This window comes from Bos taurus, chromosome 3 (genome assembly GCF_002263795.3).
Source record: "Bos taurus isolate L1 Dominette 01449 registration number 42190680 breed Hereford chromosome 3, ARS-UCD2.0, whole genome shotgun sequence".
NCBI classification, from domain to species: Eukaryota; Metazoa; Chordata; class Mammalia; order Artiodactyla; family Bovidae; genus Bos; species Bos taurus.
This window is the reverse complement of record NC_037330.1, coordinates 10462386-10481815: the sequence shown is the minus strand read 5'-3', so window position 1 is coordinate 10481815 and position 19430 is coordinate 10462386. Positions and strand designations below refer to the sequence as shown.

The 19430-nt window shown below is 38.2% G+C and overlaps 1 pseudogene; it reads left to right on the top strand.

Annotated features, from left to right (window-relative positions):
• The first annotated feature begins 5366 nt into the window (after positions 1-5366).
• Positions 5367-6449, top strand: LOC100848774 (GTP-binding nuclear protein Ran-like; annotated as a pseudogene).
• Positions 6450-19430: the final 12981 nt, after the last annotated feature.

The following is a 19430-nucleotide window of genomic DNA, read 5'->3' as shown; positions in this document are numbered from 1 at the left end:
TTTTGTCTGATATGAGGATTGCTACTCCAGCTTTCTTTTGCTTCCCATTTGCATGGAATATATTTTCCATCCTCTCACTTTCAGCCTATATGTGTCTTTAGGTCCAAAGTAGGTTTCTTGTAGACAGCATATATATGAGTCTTGTTTTTGTATCCATTCAGCCAGTCTGTGTCTTTTGGTTGGAGCTTTTAATCCATTTGCATTTAAAGTAATTATTGATATATATTTCCTATTGCCATTTCCTTAATTGTTTGGGGTTGATTTTGTCAATCTTTTTCTTCTCTTGTATTTCTTGACTATGTAAGTCCCTTTAACTTTTGTTGTAAAGCTGGTTTGGTGGTACTGAATTCTCTTAACTTTTGCTTGTCTGAAAAGCTTTTTATTTCTCCATCAATTTTGAATGAGATCCTTGCCGGTTAGAGTAATCTTGGTTGTAGATTTTTCCCTTTCAATACTTTAAATATATCCTGCCATTCCCTTCTGGCCTGCAGAGTTTCTGCTGAAAGATCAGCTATTAAGTGTATGGGATTTCCCTTGTAGGTTACTTGCTACTTTTCTCTTGCTGCTTTTAATATTCTTTTTTTGTGTTTAGTCTTTGTTAGTTTGATTAATATGTGTGGCGTGTTTCTCCTTGGGTTTATCCTATATGGGACTCTTTGCAGCTTTTTGAATTTTCCTCTTCCATGTTGGGGAAATTTTCCACTATAATCTCTTAAAATTTTTTCTCATACCCTTTCTTTTTCTCTTCTTCTTCTGGGATCCTATAATTTGAATGCAGGTGTGTTTGATATTGTCCCAGAGGTCTCTGAGACTATCCTCAGTTCTTTTCATTCTTTTTACTTTATTCTGCTCTTCAGCAGTTATTTCCACCATTTTATCTTCTGGCTCACTGATTCGTTCTTCTGCTTCAGATATTCTGCTATTGATTCTTTCTAGAGTATTTTTAATTTCAATAATTGTGTTGTTTGTCTCTGTATGTTTATTCTTTAATTCTTTTAGGCTTTTAAAATTGATTCTTGCATTTTCTCCATTCTGTTTTCAAGGTTTTTGATCATCTTTACTATCATTATTCTGAATTCTTTTTCAGGTAGTTTGCCTATTTCCTCTTCATTTATTTGGATTTCAGTGTTTCTAGTTTTTTCTTTCATTTGTGTAATATTTCTCTGCCTTTTCATTATATATATACATATTTAAGTATATATTTTTAACTTATTGTGTTTGAGGTCTCCTTTCCCCAGGCTTGACGGTTGAATTCTTTCTTCTTTTTGTTTTCTGCCCTCCTACAGTTGATTCGGGAGAAGGCAATGGCACCCCACTCCAGTACTCTTGCCTGGAAAATCCCATGGACAGAGGAGCCTGGTAGGCTTCAGTCCATGGGGTCACTAAGAGTCCAGCACGACTGAAGCAACTTAGCAGCAGCAGCAGCAAGGTTGATCCAGTGATTTGCATAAGCTTCATATACGGTGAGATTTGTACTGAGGTTTTGTTTGTTTGTTTGTTTGTTTTTCCTCTGATGGACAAGGCTGAGTGTCGTGGTAATCCTGTCTACAGATGGTTGGGTTGTATTTTTGTTTTGTTTGTTGTTTAGATGAGGCATCCTGAACAGCATGCTACTGGTGGTTGCTGGGTCTTGTATTCAAGTGGTTTCCTTTGTGTGAGTTCTCACTATTTGATACTCCCTAGAGTTAGTTCTCTATGGTTAATCTATATATTTTATATATATGTGGGCATTGTTTTGTTCTTTTCCATGACGCACATATTAGGAGCATATGTATACCTATGGCTGATTCATGAGCAGAAAACAACAAAATTCTATAAAGCAACTATCCTTCAAATAAAAACATATATTAAAAAAAGTTATGACTAAGGTATCCAACTTTTTAGCTAGGGTAGCACTTGGTTTCAAAAAGTTTTCTCAATCCCCATTTGATAATTTATGAAAAGCCCAATACCTGCTGCATGATTTCATTGAATTCTCAGAGGTTTATATTTTCATATTTACCTCTGGTTCCCATTGCAGTAGTTCAATTTATATATGGGTTCATGCCTCAAACACACTGCTCTATTCATGGCTTCCCCTGGAAAAGAGAATTCACTTTTATTCTGGTTTTTGTTTGTTTGTTTTCCTCTTTTTTTGGTTGCATAGATTACTTCTAGGATCCTATTAATAGTTCCCCAATCAGTGATTGAACCCTGGCACTTGGCAGTGAAAAATGTGGAATCCTAACCACTGCACAACCAGGGAATTCCCCGTTATTCTGCTTAAAGCTTCTCATAAATGGTATATATCAGATTTTACTAAAAGTTCAGGATGATGGGGAGAACTGTAGAGTATAAAAATCTTTGCAGAAATTCACACCTACAAATGAATGTTGGTCATTCCAGTCCTAAAAGTTATATTAGCCACACTCCTGTGAAGAGTGCTAAAGTTCAAGGCGTCTAAGTGAATCCACAGGATTCTCACCATCTTGTTGGTTCCTTTTCCCTCCCATCTTTCTCCCCATGGTTTCCTGTCTCATATCCACTCTCCCACCTTCCACCTCAAAACTGCTTTTATTTCTTTTCATTTTATAATGCTGAACAAAACTCTCTCTAGTCTTTTCTCTAAAGCTCAGTTCCTCAGGCCCTCATTGGCTGTACCAAAATCCATTACAGTGCTTGGCACAGGGGCTGGTGCCACAAAAGACCATCAGGGTCTCTCAAATTATTTTTAACAAGATCCAACCTCCTTTCCCTCAGAAAGAATCTGTAGTTTTAAATAGCAGTATTCTTTCCTCCTCTTTACCTTCTCCTCCTCCTCCCCCTTTCCCTTCCTTTCCCTCTCTCCTTCCTTCTTCTTCCCTTTCTCTTTCTCCTTCTCCTCCTTTTTCAGTTTCACAAAAAGTAGTTTCATAAGAGCATAAGAATATAGGCCTGTAACCCATCAGGACATAACATTACAGTGTGGTTGCTAGTGGTAGAGGCTATCTTTATTCAGAATTACACAATAACCAGACTGAAACATAGCTTTATTTTGAGTGAAACCTGCTTACACAGAAGAATAAAAGAAGTTAAAATGGAGGTACTAAAATGGAGATCTGAAAAACAGCTTTCATGGGCCAATCTAAATGGGGACTAGCCATCAGGAGGAGGACCCCTTACTCAAATGTTAGGATGCCCTGGTCTGGAGAAAACAGTGTAACTCTCATTTCCTCCCAGGGAACTGCTAGACATTAAGCCGAGAATGAAGGGGAGTCCAAATGCCTCAATTTACCATGTGACTCACACACCTGCCTATGGTGGACAAGAGCATCTTGGGTTGCATTAGGTCTTCCCCAGTCATCCACAGCACTTCTGGAAAAGGCAAGAACCAGCTACTTTGGCTTTCTGCTACCATTTCTGTCCTCAGCAACCCTCTTACTTGCCCTCAGACTAAAATCCTCCATTATTCTTGGTGCAGAGAGATTTCTGCAGATTTACTCCCCACCCCACCCCACCAGAATCTCCGTTTTCCTTCCCACCCTCAAGAACCAGAAGTTGGAGATTATTCAATAGTCCATGCAAGAGCTCCGAATGGCACTGTGTTTTGGGCTGCATGACTCTACTGCCCTGAGATCTCTCTGACTAGCTCAGGGAGAAGGGCAGATGCATCATCAAAAGGCTTACCAGTCACTTCTCAAACTTCATATACAAAAAGTCCAGAGTCCGGCATGCTACTTCCTAAATATTTCTCCCTCCCTTTTCTTTCTTTCTTTCTCATTACACCTAACGTCTCTCTTAGACTGTTGAAAAAATGCAGTAATTGGACTCTTGTGTCAAGTCTTGCTCTGATTCTTCCAATTGTTCACAGGAAGGTATGTGAAGGTATCCAAAATGTCGATTGGATCATGTCATTTTCATCCTTGAAAGTCTCCAGTGTCTTCTCTTCAGGGGAATTAGAATAGATTTTTTTTTTGACATGGTTAATACTCTCAATAATCTGGACCATGCATCTGGACCAGGCATTATCTCTTTAGCTTTCTATCACCTCCTCCCCCTGCTTACCATCCTATACTCCATGCTCTGGTCATACTAAACTACTTTCTGTTTCCCAAACACTATATGATCTTTTTAGGTCTTCATGCTTACTCTTCTCTTTGCCTGTAATAAACATCACAGTCACCTGTATTCCTTCTCTTCATTTGCTTCTCATCTTGGCTGTCACTTTCTACAGGAAACTTTTCCTGACCCCTTAAACTGGATTAAATCCTCCTTCCATGCATTTCCTTTATACTTTCAGTTTCCCCCATCATAGCATTCACTACACAATGCTATAATTACCAGTTTATTTGTCTTTCTTTCTGGGCTGTAAATTCTGTTCAAAGGACCTATGTCGTTTCTCTCCTTTACCTCTCCAAAGCTTTGTAGAGTACCCAGCACACAGAGAGGGCTCAGCAAATCTTTATTAAACCAATCATTCAATCAATGAAACATACGGAGAGAGTAAGAGGACGAGCAGTCAAGAGTAGTCAAAAAAGTAGATAGAGATGGGAGAGGGGAGATGAAGGAGTTGTCAGCCACATGGAATACTTGCAGAATTGCTGATGGTTCGTTGCACCTACTTTGAAATGAATCATTTATTGATGTATCTTGAACAAGCAATGAATGATGTTCCAGTTACCTGTGGGGTCTGGTGGTTTAACTGCTTTATCCTCTCCTCCTTACCTTCCCATCTATCCTTATGATAAGCTTCTATTAACTGTGGTGACCTGGACATATTTCTATTCTGAAAGTCTGACAAAGTGTCACTACTACTAAAGTCAAAGAAAAGTAATGCCACCCCTGGACTCCCCCAAACACTTAATTCAGTATTTCCTATATGCCTTATATACACTTATGACAGCACAACCTGGATATAACAGTTGCATAAAAGGCTGTCCTTCTCATAAAGGAGCTTATAGTTGAAAAGGCAGTTCATCCAAAATCAAGTATTAATAAGTAGTATTCAATTAAGGGCAAATTAAGAGAAAAAGGCAAAAAAAGAAAAAGATTTAGACTTAGAAGAAGATGAACTCAGTGTGACATGAGGCTTCAAAGAAAGCTCCATGAAAGAGGTGATATTGAAAGAAAGTCTGAAATAATTGAATTACTTACATAGACCTGATAAGGGGACGACAGAGGACAAGATGGTTAGATGGCATCACTGACTCAATGGACGTGAGTTTGAGTAAACTCCTGGAGATAGTGAAGGACAGGGAAGCCTAGTGTGCTGCAGTCCATGGGGTCACAGAGAGTCGACATGACTGAGTGACTGAAACTGAACTGAACTTAATGCTTATTCTCTTCCGATAGGAATTAATGTATTATTCTCATAAGCATGCTATTTGTCTTGTGTGTGTATGTGCTCAGACAGAGCTCTCCTCACTCCCCTGCCACAGAGGCCATGAGGTTGCAGAGACCAGAGCTGTGTAACATTGAGATGTCTACCCAAGAACTCCAAGTTCAGTTCAAATTTGTATTGGTTGGTGATAGTGGTACTGGAAACACTACATTCTTGAAATGTCATCTGACTGGTGAATTTGAGAAGTATGTAGCCATGTTGTGTGTTGAGGTCCATCCTCTTGTGTTCCAGATCAGCAGAGGACCTGTTATGTTCAAAGCATGGGATAGAGCTGATCAGGAGAAATTTGGTGGACTGGGAGATGGCTATTATATACAAGTTCAGTGTTTCATTATAATGTTTGATGTAACATCAAGATTTGCTTAGAAGAATGTGCCTAACTGGCATAAAAATCTGGTACCAGTATGTGAGAATACTGCTATTGTGTTGTATGACAACAAGGTGAATATTAAAGACGGAAAGGTTAAGGCAAAATCTTCCACCAAAAGGAGCCTCTTCAGTATTATGACATTGCTGCCAAAGGTAACTACAATTTTGAAAAACCCTTCCTCTGGCTTGCTAGAAAGCTGATCAGAGACCCTAACTTGGAGCTTGTTGCCACACCTGCTCTCGCCCCCACCAGAAATGGTCATGGACCCAGCCCTGGCAGCACAGTACGAGCATGATTTGGAGGCTGCTCAGACGACTGCTCTCCCGGATGAAGATGATGACCTGTGAGAAAGTGAAGCTGGGGCCCAGCGTCAGAGTCTAGTTCACAGGCAGCTGTTCTGTGATGTCAGTGGTGCAGCGTGTTTGCCACTTTATTATATAGCTAAGCAGGACATGTGCTTAATCTTTGGATGCTGAAGCAGATGGATGGACTTCAGAGTGAACGTGGCAGTTAAAAAAAATACCTTCATTTATTTTGGGCCTGCATATTTAGGTGTTGGGATCACAGTTGTTTTCTCCTTGAGTTTCAAATATAACACTGCCATAGCCACATGACAATATTGAGGGGTTGAATCTTGTTAGTTACTGTCATTCCCATTCCTTTTCATTTAGAATAAGAATAAACTTGTATTTTGAATAAATGAAAAGAATGCTATATGTATTATGCCACAAACACTTAGCATCTAAAACTCCTTATCAATATAAACAAGCAGAAGGGAACTCCCACTAAACTGAAACCAGCCGCTTGACACAATTGGAGCTGCTTCATGTTTTAACTGCAAACCTGAAAGGGAAAATATTTGTTTAATCAGCAATTCCTATAATTTTGTTCTAACAGATGGGAAGCCAACAACAGTATGTTTGCCAGCCTACACAAATTTGATTTTGAATAGTTCCTCATCCTTACCACCACCATCTCTCCTGCCTGCCAAAGCCAAAGAACTCATTTGAAACTCAAACAAACAAAAAATAGGTAGGAATTTCTGGATACTTGAGAAAAGTTATCTCTAAAGCTTATGATGCCTCTCTGCCAATGGTAATTGGTGGCAATAGGCATCACTGATCAGGACATAATTAAGATGAAGGATCAGGAAGATTCTGAAGAAGGAATACTCTGGACAGAGGAAACACATATATTGAGGTTAATCAAGGAGAATTATTTAGGGGGAAGAAAAGAACAATATTTGGAGAATAGCAATGAAAACTAGGGCATTAGGTGGAGTCAATAAGTCATCAATTCAGTTCAGTCGCTCAGTCGTGTCTGACTCTTTGCTACCCCATGAACCGCAGCACACCAGACCTCCTTGTCCATCACCAACTCCTGGAGTTCACCTGAACTCATGTCTGTTGAGTCGGTGATGCCATGCCATCCAACCATCCCATCCTTTGTCATCCCCTTCTCCTCCTTCCCTCAATCTTTCCCAGCATCAGGGTCTTTTAAAATGAGTCAGCTCTTCGCATCAGGTGGCCAAAGTATTGAAGTCTCAGCTTCAACATCAGTCCTTCCAATGAACACCCAGGACTGATCTCCTTTAGGATGGACTGGTTGGATCTCCTTGCAGTCCAAGGGACTCTCAAGAGTCTTCTCCAACACCACAGTTCAAAAGCATCAATTCTTCTGTGCTCAGCTTTCTTTGTAGTCCAACTCTCATATCCATACATGACTACTGGAAAAACCACAGCCTTGACTAGATGGACCTTTGTGGACAAACTAATGGCTCTGCTTTTTAATATGCTGTCTAGGTTGGTCATAACTTTCCTTCCAAGGAGTAGGTGTCTTTTAATTTAATGGCTGCAATCACCATCTGCAGTGATTTTGGAGCCCCCCAAAATAAAGTCTTTCACTGTTTCCACTGTTTCCCCATCTATTTGCCATGAAGTGATGGGACAGGATGCCGTGATCTTAGTTTTCTGAATGTTGAGCTTTAAGCCAACTGTTTCACTCTCCACTTTCACTTTCATCAAGAGGCTCTCTATTTCTTCTTCACTTTCTGCCATAAGGGTGGTGTCATCTGCATATCAGGTTATTGATATTTCTCCTGGCAGTCTTGATTTCAGCTTGTGCTTCTTCCAGCCCAGCGTTTCTCATGATGTACTCTGCATAGAAGTTAAATAAGCAGGGTGACAATATACAGCCTTGATGTACTCCTTTTCCTAGTTGGAACCAGTCTGTTGTTCCATGTCCAGTTCTAACTGTTGCTTCCTGACCTGCATACAGGCTTCTCAAGAGGCAGGTCAGGTGGTCTGGTGTTCCCACCTCCTTCAGAATTTTCAACAGTATATTGTGATCCACATAGTCAAAGGCTTTTGCATAGTCAATAAAGCAGAAACAGATGTTTTTCTGGAACTCTTTTGCTTTTTCCATGATCCAGCGGATGTTGGCAATTTGATCTCTGGTTCCTCTGCCTTTTCTAAACCAGCTTGAACATCTGGAAGTTCACGATCCATGTATTGCTGAAGCCTGGCTTGGAGAATTTTGAGCATTACTTTACTAGTGTGTGAGATGAGTGCAATTGTGTAGTAAGCCATAGCTATGATCTAAAGCATCTATTGATGCCTGGAATAATATAGGTCACCTGCTCAAAGCAAAGTAAAACAAAAGAAACATGGGTGTCCTATAAGAAAGAAAAATGGAAGGAAGAGTTCAATCCTAAGATGATGTCTAACATTTGAGAGAAAGTGATTTGAATATCTTGTATGTAAAGAAATTAAAAAGTGAACTGCTTGCTCAGAGTCTTACAGAATTAGATGAAGAGCTGGCACTTGGCTCAGTCACCTCAGCTCTTGGAATGGTATTCTTTCCATGGTCCATGCTGTTTCTCCATACTGTAGGTTTAATTTTGTCTTTCCCAACAGGAAACCAATCAAAGTCACACTTGGATTGTGGATCACACATTTCCACTTCTCCTAATGGTCATTGGTTCACCCATCAGCCCAGAGAAGGTAGTCTCAATATTCACCAAACATATCCCGGTTGTCAAATGTTTGCTGGTTCACATGGTCATCTCACAGGTTAGTCAGGGTCACCCTGTCCTTTGACATACACAAATACTTACTTAAAATTGATTGAAACTTACCATTCAGTCTCTCAGGAACTCTAAAATCCTCTTATAATTTCTGCAAATTCAGCAGGATTTTTATTTTTAGGCTTGCTTCAAATTCTGATTTCTTGATTCCATTTGGGCGACTTCACTTTCACTTTTCACTTTCACTTTTCACTTTCATGCATTGGAGAAGGAAATGGCAACCCACTCCAGTGTTCTTGCCTGGAGAATCCCAGGGACGGGGGCGCCTGGTGGGCTGCCGTCTATGGGGTCACACAGAGTCAGACACGACTGAAGTGACTTAGCAGCAGCAGCAGCACCCTTACCTCTTGTGGCTATTGTCTTTTCTTGATCCCACACCAACACAGAAGAGGAGCCCAGCCCATTTCTCTAACTTGCCACAATGTAGCAGCCAGCTAGATACTTGCTGGGGTAGCAAAACTAATAGCAGGAGCAGATAGAGAAAGTTTCTACTGCTAGCCTCACGCTGCTAATTGTTTCATTGTTAATATCTGATAAGTTTTGAAATTCTCCCACAGTCTTCATTCATTACCACCTTTCATTGTACATTTCTTTATAGTCATCATCTATGCCAAATTTCTGAACCTCTGTCTACACCTTTTCCTCTATTCTCTGTTTTCAGAGTCCACCAAAAATCAGGTCATTTCTATGTACAGCATTTCTATGTACAAAAGCTTCAAATCTCTGATTACTTGTCCTTCTCCAAACAGTGACCTGGGGTATCCAGGAAGGAAGAGAAAATGGGAGATCAACCAATGTGACACAAAGTGACCTAAAAAAGGCTTTTTTCTATAGAAAAGACCTTCTGTTTCAGAGAGAAAGGGCAAGCCTCTGAAGAAAGAAATAGCCTTAATTGACATTTTTTTATACCTTTATATTTTATCTGCTATATGCCACACAATGAAGTTCTGAGAAAAGAGTCTGAGATGAGCTCTTAAAACCAAGATTTTTTTTTTCCCCATCAAATAAAGCAGATGGCCAGAACTTGACCTCAGTTCTCTGTACAGGCATCAACAAGGGAAGCATCCAGGTTCTGAGTACATGAAAATGAGTGTTTATTTCAATGAGAAAAGATGGATTCTTATAAGAGGGCTGTACAAACGAAGGAGAAGCTTAAGTTTCATTAGTTTTTTTTTTTTTTTGAGTTGATGAGCCACTAATAGTCTATTACTTAGAATGGCCCCTCCTCATTTGGCCAGCAGAAATCCTATGCATATTTATTTATTTATTTTTGGCCATGGGGGCATATGGGAGTTTAGTTCCCCAACTATTGATCAAACCCGTGCCCCTTACATTGGAAGCACAGAGACTGAACCACTGGACCTTGAGGGAAGTCCCTCATTAGCTTCTTAGTAAATCCACCTTAATGTTGTACACTCTTCCCAGTTCATTTAGAGCTTAGCCAGGTACATAAACCTAACTGTAATAGAAAGGAAACAGCCCCCACGTCAGCCTGACCCAGGGTACCCAGACCTATTGTACTTCTAGGAAACTATTGCATGTGTAACCTTGATGGTCATAAGTAAAAATTAAAATTAAAAATTGGCATAGTTGAAATACAACTTAATAATATTAGTGCAAGCTTCCTCCCATGCTGGCTGTCCTTTTAAAAGAAATGATTAGTAAACAATCTTCTTGAAAAATAACAACTTAAGCAAATAGTCTTTTTCTTAAAAATTATAATAATAATCAGTAATTATTAAGCTCTTAGTAAATGCTAGGCATTGAGCTAAAAGCTTTTCATGTATTACTGAACTTAATCTTTACAATAACTCTTTGAAGTACCAACTGTCTTTATTTTCCAATTTACAGATAAGATTATTAAGGCTGATGGACTTTTTTATTTTTCCAAGGCACAGAGACCAGGTCAGTTCCCCAACAAAGGGATCTTTCACAGCAAAGGTCAAATGATAACCATTATATAATTTTGTCCTTTGAATAACAGGAAACTCAGCACCTCCATGAGAAACCCACTTCATCTGTAGTACTCAGAGAGAGACACAGAGACAGACAGACAGAAAGATTTTTCCTTTGGGATTAGATACTTTTCCAATAGGGTTTGTCCAATAGAATGGGGCTGTAAAGAACGAGGCAAGCTCTTTTCCAGGGCTACCCCTGTCTTTTCTTTCTATGAGTAACGTTTCTCAGTGTTCTGCAAACTCCTTCCTAGAATGTCAGCACCATGTGGGCAGAAATCAAATCTTGTTCTCTGCTGTACACCCAGCACTTGGAATAGTGCTCACTCAGAGAGAGAAGGGACTGAAAGGGCACTGTGAAGGGCACGGTGTCACTTGTGTGGTGTTTCCGACAAAAAGGCACAACCTGAATACAGTCTTAAAGACACACCAGACAGATCTAAGCTAAGGGGCATTCTATGAAACAACTGACCTATCCTCTTCAAAAGGTCAGTGTCACTAAATACAATTTAAAAAGTGAAGAATTGTTGTGATAAGAGACTAAAGAGACATGGCAATGACATGTGATGGGTGGTCTAGGATTTTCTTTTGTCTTATGAGATATTAATTGAATAACTGGTGAAATGTAAAAACAAAACAAATCAATAGAATAGTATATCATTATTAATTTCCTGATTTCAATAAGTGTGTTATTATAGAACATGGTGTTTCTCAAATCTTTTAAAAAATTATTGTATCCTGTCTGCCAAAGATAAATTAAAGTGATATTTAAATTAATATCTCCTTAAAAAGAGAAATTGAAAGCTAGGAAATATGATTTTGTTGGATATAGTTGAGCTTTGGAAAGCCAGAGGTCATATGTAGTATCTCTGGTTTTCTACTTTTTTCCCTCTCATAGAATCAATTTTTTCCCCTTGAAGGTGACATCACCTCTACTGAGAATAGAAAATATAAGAGAAAGTACACACTGAAGAATTCAGGGAACATCACGTCTGTAAATGTCTTCCAGCAGTTTAAAAAAAGATGTAGATAAAAATTATATAAACATACCTATATATGTGTGTGTGTGTGTGTGTGTATGAGTGACAGAGAGAGTATGGAGTGGGGGCTATAAAGCAAACATGGGAAAATATTAACATTTAAGAAATACAAGTGAAAAGTATATGGGGCATAAGGACCTACATGAGGACCTAGCAATGAGATCTTAAAAATAAATTTTTGCATATACAATTCATTGATTTTCAATAAGATGATTCAAAGGGAAAATGACAGTCTTAAGCAAATGATGTTAGGAAAACTTGATATCCACATACAACAGATCCTTACTTTACACCATATGCAAAACACAAATCAAAATAAATCAAGAACCTAAGTATAAGAGTTAAAACTATAAAACTCTTAGAAGACAGAAAAAAAATCTTTGTGACATTGGATTTGGTAGTGACTTCTTGGATATGCATGAGATGTACAGGCAACAAAAGAGAAAATAGACAAACCAGACTTTATCAAAATTTAAAACTTCTGTGCATCAAAGAAAAATATAAAGAGTGAAAAGGTAACCCACATAATGAGAGAAAATATTTGCACAGCATGTATCTGACAGAGTGTTGATATCTAGAATGTATATATATGTGTATGTGTGTAAATATGTATGTGTACAAATATACATATATGTATGTATTCATATATACACACATATATATACACATATGTATAGTTTTCAAAAATGGACAAAAGGTTTCAATAGAAATTTCTCCAAAGAAGATAAACAATGGCCAATATAAGTATCTGAAAAGATATTCAATATCACTAGCTAGCCATCAGGAAGAGGTAAATTAAACCCACAATGAGGTACCATTTCACATCCATTAACATGGTTAATAGATAAAATTTTTTTAAAAAATGAAAAATAATACGTATTGATGAGGATTTGGAGAAACTGGAGTCTTATTTATTATTGGTGGAAGTGTAAAATGATACTGTGGAAAACAGTTTGGTGGCTCCTCAAAAAACTCAAACATAAATTATTGTATAATCCAGAAATTTCATTCCTAAGCATATACCTAGAAAAAAATGAAAACAAGGACTCAGATACTTGTACACCAATGTTCACAGCATATTCACACCAGCCAAAAGGTGGAAACAACCCAAAATGTTCATGAAGAAATAAATGGGTAATCAAACTGTTGCATGTACATACAATGGAATATTTTTCATTTGTAAAAAAAATGAAATTCTAATACATGCTGCAATATGGATTGAACTTAACATCTTGCTGAGTGAAATAGGCCAGACAAGAAAGGACAAATATATGATTCCACTTATGTGAAGTACCTAGGATATGCAACTTTGTAGAAATATAAAGTAGACTTTACCAGGGGTTGGGAGAGGGAGAAACAAGAGAATTATTGTTTAATTGGTATAGAGTTTCCGTTTGGAATGATGAAAAGTTCAGAAAACATACAGTGGTGGCAATTACATGACTTCATGAAAGCATTTAATACTACTGATATATACTTATTAATAGAAATGGATAAAATAGTGAATTTTATATTATGCATCTTTTACCATAATAAATTTGTTTAAAGTATATGGAAAATTTTGTACTATTCCTGCAACTTTTCTGTAAATTTGAAATTATATAAAAATAAAAACTTATGTGAATAAAAAGAAAACCTCAAAACCTGCCAGTTTGTGATGATGTAGTCACAGTAGCTTCCAGGGCTTTCGAGGTAGCACTAGTGGTAAAGAATCTGCCTGCCAATGCAGGAGATACAAGAAATGCATGTTCAATCCTTGGGTCATGAAGTTCCCCTGGAGGAGGAAATGGCAACCTGCTCCAGTATTCTCGCCTGGAAAATCTCATGAACAGAGCAGCCTGGCAGGCTTCTGTCCATGGGACTGCAAAGAATCAGACACGACTGAGCGACTGAAAAACAACAACAACAACATCACAATAGCTGGTACATATCTTCTTTGAAAAAAGCATACAGTCCTATAGGACTAATCTCAAATTTTTCCCTTAAAGAACTGACTCTATCAAATTTGTCTCTAAAAGAATCCCACTCCTGCCCCAGGGCGATCTTTTCTTTCTATCCAGTTGAGCATCTCGTTTTCACTTGGGGCTCCTCTTCTACCCAGGACTTCTATGGTGGCAGAGGTTGATTTCAGTTGGCACAGACGGACTGAGGCAGAAGGATTTTCGAGGGGCTTGACAATGCCCTCTCTAAGCCCAACTGGCAAACCATGCTCCTCAATTTTATGTGGATGTTGAAAAACTGTATTGTCTTTGACTGGGTGCTGCAGAACAAAGGCTTTAGTAACAGGTTGGAGTGCAGGGTTTTTCTAGAATGAGTACACTAAACAATGTCAACAGGAGATAAGATGAAAATTATCCCACCAGCTTCATGACTTATGTTTACCATATGTTCTATCTCCACATAGAGCTTATTGTATTTTGGAGTTTACATAAGACTTACAAAAACATATTTTATTTATATGTGATAGAGGAATCAAAGACCCTATGAGGATATTTTTTCCTATCTTACTTGTTTCGGTCTATCAACTCAATTTCAGGGAAATCTTTAGACAAGTTTGTTTGTTGAGGGTAATGAAGAAAGGCTGTGGACTCTATACTTCCCTTTGGCTCTCATAGCTCATACTGATGATGTCATTACAATAGATGGTACATATGTCCTTTAAAAAGAGCATGCAATCCTATAGGACAAATCTCAGATCTATTCCTTAAAGAGACAGCATTAAAGAGAGCTCTCCTGGGCAGTTTACCCTCAAAGTCAGAGAATTTTCCACACACAGTTGGGTATGGCTGGTGATAAATAAATATGGTGTCAATCATAGTCTGTTGAATTGACTTGGCTTTCCTGAGTCTCTCTTGTAATTCCTGTTTGGATAGGAAGTAGAAAACTTGACTGATGTAAATACCACTTTTTGTGTTGCATCCTTCACAACCTTCAGTCACCTTTTCATAAGAAAAGGACCAAATCTCCAGTGGCTTAATGTCCCCAAAGTTGTCATCTCAAATGCTGAGATTAAAATCTTATGAACATATCTCCTTTTAAGATAGAGATGGGAGTTTAATAATTGTGTGCTCGTCTGTTTTTATTTTAGAGAAATATAAGGAATAAAACCTTCTTCTGGCTAGGTATGACTGACAGTACACATCTATCTATAATTTACTAAATCAAAGTGTACCTTTCAAACAAAGCATATCCAGTGAGACCCTTTGCTTCTCTTCCCCCTAAGATGTGATAATCATAATAAGATTCTTAAGGATACTCCTCATATGAAGATGAAACCAGCTCTTCTTTCAAAGCCAGATCATCATGAATGAAATTTTCAGAATGCCCTAATTATTTTTCTGTGTTTCTCTATAGAATTTGTACTCTTGTCAGAACTCATATCTGGAGGGAAACCATAAAATTACTTCTATACTATAGGAGAAGAGAAATCTTTTATTTATTTATTTTTTTAGCTACAGATATTTTTATAGCATTTTAAATATCTAATCTCATAACCAATTTCATTTAATCTTCATAAAGACTCTGTGAGGTAGCATTTTTTTTTGTTTCTATTTTATAAATGAGGAAACCAAAGTTCAAGAAATATTTAACTTCCTGAAAGTCACTCAATAATAAAGGGGTAGGGGATTAAGAGGTACAAACTGTTAGATATAAAATAAGCTATAAGGATATGTTTTACAACATGGGAAACACAGCAAATACTTTATAATAGCTATAAATGGAGTATGAGCTTCCCAGGTGGATCAGTGAGTAAAGAACTTGCCTGCAATGTGGGAGATACCAGAGATATGGGTTCAGTTCCTGGGTTGGGAAGATCTCCTGGAGGAGGGCACAGCAACCCAGTCCAGTATTCTTGCCTGGAGAATCCCATGGACAGAGAAGCCTGGTGGGCTAAAGTCCATAGGTCTCAAAGAGTCAGGCATGACCGAAGTGACAACACAGCATAAATGGAATATAACCTTTCAAAATTGTAAGTCACCATATCGTACACTTGTAATTAATATAATATTATACATGATCTATACTTCAACTAAAAAAAGTGAGGCAGAGGGTGCTGAATCTTTGAACTAAAGTTACTGCTCCTTCCATGACCATACTTCTCACATGGAAGTAACCTAAACCAGAAACTGAAGAATAATAGTCAAGGCTGATTTCCTTCTGGCAAGTAGGCCCCAGACCATTTCTCGTTCTCTTGAACTAAAGATAACAGTGTTACCACCTAGCAGCCAAGCCAGCTCTCTTTTCTCTGGCCATAAGGATCACTGGTGCTCAAAAAACCATTTCCCACATTTTTCTGCCACTTCTTCCTGTCTCCACTCCAACTGTCTCCCTCCATTAAAAACCCTTCAATATCTCCCTGGTTTTTCTAGGTTGGGAGCTTCTGCCCTACTGGACTCAGTACCTACTTGCCTGTGCCTCCCTTCTAAGTAAATCCCAAGAGCTGAAGGACAGTCAGTGAGTGCAGTGTCCTAGCAAGAGGAGACATAACACCCGGCTTCTTACGCCCTTCTTCCAAAGACAAGCTCTTTCTCTAGCTGACTAGGGTCAAGTCTAGATGATAAATGCACAGAAAAATGAAGAAAAATGTTTGTTTTCTCCTTGAGCACTTCTGCCAGTGTTTCCCTGTTTTCTCCTGAGGAAGACTGAGCAAGAAAAGACAAGAAAACAGACTCAATGTCTTCCTCAGGGTACAGCCTCACTGACACTTACTGTCTGGGCTGCCATATCTTGGGACAAGACTGAAAATAGGACGTGGAAATAGGAAGGACTGGAAGCTCATCAGAAAACTGACATAGTTCACGATGTAGGTCACCTCTGGCCTTTTTCCTTTATTTTTAAATTTTTTGGCCATGCTATGAGGAATTTGGGATCTTGTGGGACCAGAGATGGAACCTGTGCATCCTGCAGTGGAAGTCCAGAGTCTTAACCACTGGACCACCAGAGAAGTCCCTTGACCTTGTTCCTTGAGAAAGGAACCTGCTGAAGACCTCCCAGTGGAAGTCAGTGGAGCAGGTCTGGAAGTCAGCTATGATCTGAAGTGCTTGTTCATGACTCAACCACCCTGAGAATTCATCACTGCAAGAGACTTGGCGATTTTGACCATTATGTCATTTTACACTCTTTTTTTCCCATCAGTCATGTATCTGTTTAACTTCTATCTTTAAGTCATCATTGGTTAAATTTATGGGTTGTAAGGAATATTCATATTGAAATATAGCACATAAATAAGAACTATAAAAACAATCACTCAAAATTCACCTGATATTTTACCTTTAAAAACAAAAAATAACAGCTGTGAAAATTTTAAATTTACAAAAGAGCCAAATTATAAAATTGTATAACAAATACTATACATACCATATTTTTGCCATGCCATATTTGTCATAATTGTTTCCTATCTCTTTTTTTTTAAGATAGTAACATTTATGAATACAATCTGAAACTCCCTTCACTCTTTCCCCTTCCTTCCTTCTTGCTTCTGCAGAAGTAACCACACTGAGAATGTGTGTATTTTTCCTTTGCGTGTTTATGTATTGTACCTGTCTGCACCAATTAATTATAAACATATGGTATTATTTTAAATTTATGTATTTTTGAAATTTATCCATACTGATTGACAGAAAGATTCTAATGTTATAAATATTCTTCAGCACAGCACATCAAGATGTCATTAACACTTAATTAAGCCCTTGGAAGGTAAACACAGTTGGCCCTTCATGTCTATGGGTTCTGTCCATGGATTCAACTAACTGCAGTTCAATAATATTTAGGAAAAAAAATTCCAGAAAGTTCCAAAAAGCAAACCTTGAATTCACCATGGTTATTCACCATGCACCAGCTATTTGCATAGAATTTACATTGCATTAGGCATTGTAAGTAATCTGGAGATGATTCATAGTGTACAGGAGGATGTGTGTCTATTATTTGCAAATACTGTACCATTTTATACACAGAAATTGAGCATCCATGAATTTTAATATGGGGGATATCCCCCACAGATACTGATGGAGGATCGTACTTAGAATCTAGCAATAATAGTTTTATATTTTTTAAATTGGGTGTGTGTTTAGGCTCTAAACACAGGGATCAGAAACACAAATAAAAATCATCAACTATATTTACATATATTTCTGATGTAGCAAAAAGTAATTCAACTTCGAACTTCATTTTAATATGTTTATTTCTATCCCCAAATGAAATGAGGTATACAAAATGTCACTTTGAATCTGTCCACAAATTGTGTTCTTGCTTTCATAGTTAAAATTAATTCAGTAATGTGAAGTGCTTATTAAATGTGGATAAGCCAATTTTGTCTTTTTAGATATGTGGCATGAATATTATTAAAGGCTTTAATAAAATTAACTTGCAGTGTAACTTTAATTGCAATATATTCATCTAAAGTAACACATTTTATGAAAAATGACTTATTTATTTTATGTTATATAAACATACTATGAAAGATAATTTTAAAAGTTCCTTAGGGAATTCTTGATTTTATATGTAACTTTGAATATAGTTTGAGAGTTAAAGGAGAGTAGGAGAAATCAAGACCGATTTAAACCAACCTAAAATTATACAAAAAAGACAAGGATTTTAAAATGCTTTAATTCCCATTGCACCATTTCTGACTCATATAATATTATTGTCCAACTAGCTGACTTGCTGTTAATCACCCAGCTGAGACCAAAAACTCCCGAAGCCCAAATCGACAACACAGATACTCATGAACTAAATGATTGTTTATTGTTTTAAAAACTGAGTTTTGAGGTGGTTTGTTGCACAGCTTAATTAGGTAGAAATAAACTGTCACAACTAATACAGTGTCTTTTGTTGTTTGCAACCAAGAGCGTTAGATAATTTTCTTTAGTTCTTCTCATCAGCCTGGAAACACCTAAATTAGTTCATTCTGATGAACTGGCTTGCTCCCAGTATCTAAGCAGTATTCTGTGCCCTTTCAAGATGGGCTCAGTCTATCCACCCACACAGACACTCTCTTAGAGCTTGTTTTCCAGTTGATGTCCAGATTCCAGGTGAAGGCCATTATCTTAACACCCATAATCTAGGAGCTCCTTTACAGACAACTTGGCAGCTTCATCATCAAGATCACAAGAGCTGCTGCTGCTGCTGCTGCTAAGTCGCTTTAGTCATGTCCGACTCTGTGCGACCCCAAAGACGGCAGCCCACAGGCTCCCCTATCCCTGGGACTCTCCACGCAAGAACACTGGAGTGGGTTGCCATTTCCTTCTCCAGTGCATGAAAGTGGAAAGTGAAAGTGAAGTTGCTCAGTCATGTCCGACTCTTAGTGACCCCATGGACTGCAGCCTACCAGGCTTCTCCGTCCATGGGATTTTCCAGGCAAGAGTGCTGGAGTGGGGTGCCATTGCCTTCTCCTCACAAGAGCTGGATCTCCACTATCCTGAAGCTCACAGCCACCTGAATCAGTAAATATCCATTTCTCCATGGTGATACCCTAGTCTCTAAACAATGCAGGAGACCTGTGTTCAATCTCTGGGTTGGGAAGATCCCCTGGAAAAGGGAATGGTTACCCACTCCAGTCCACTGGGGTCACAAAAGAGTTGGACATGACTTAAGCGACTAACACTTTCACACTTTTAAGAGG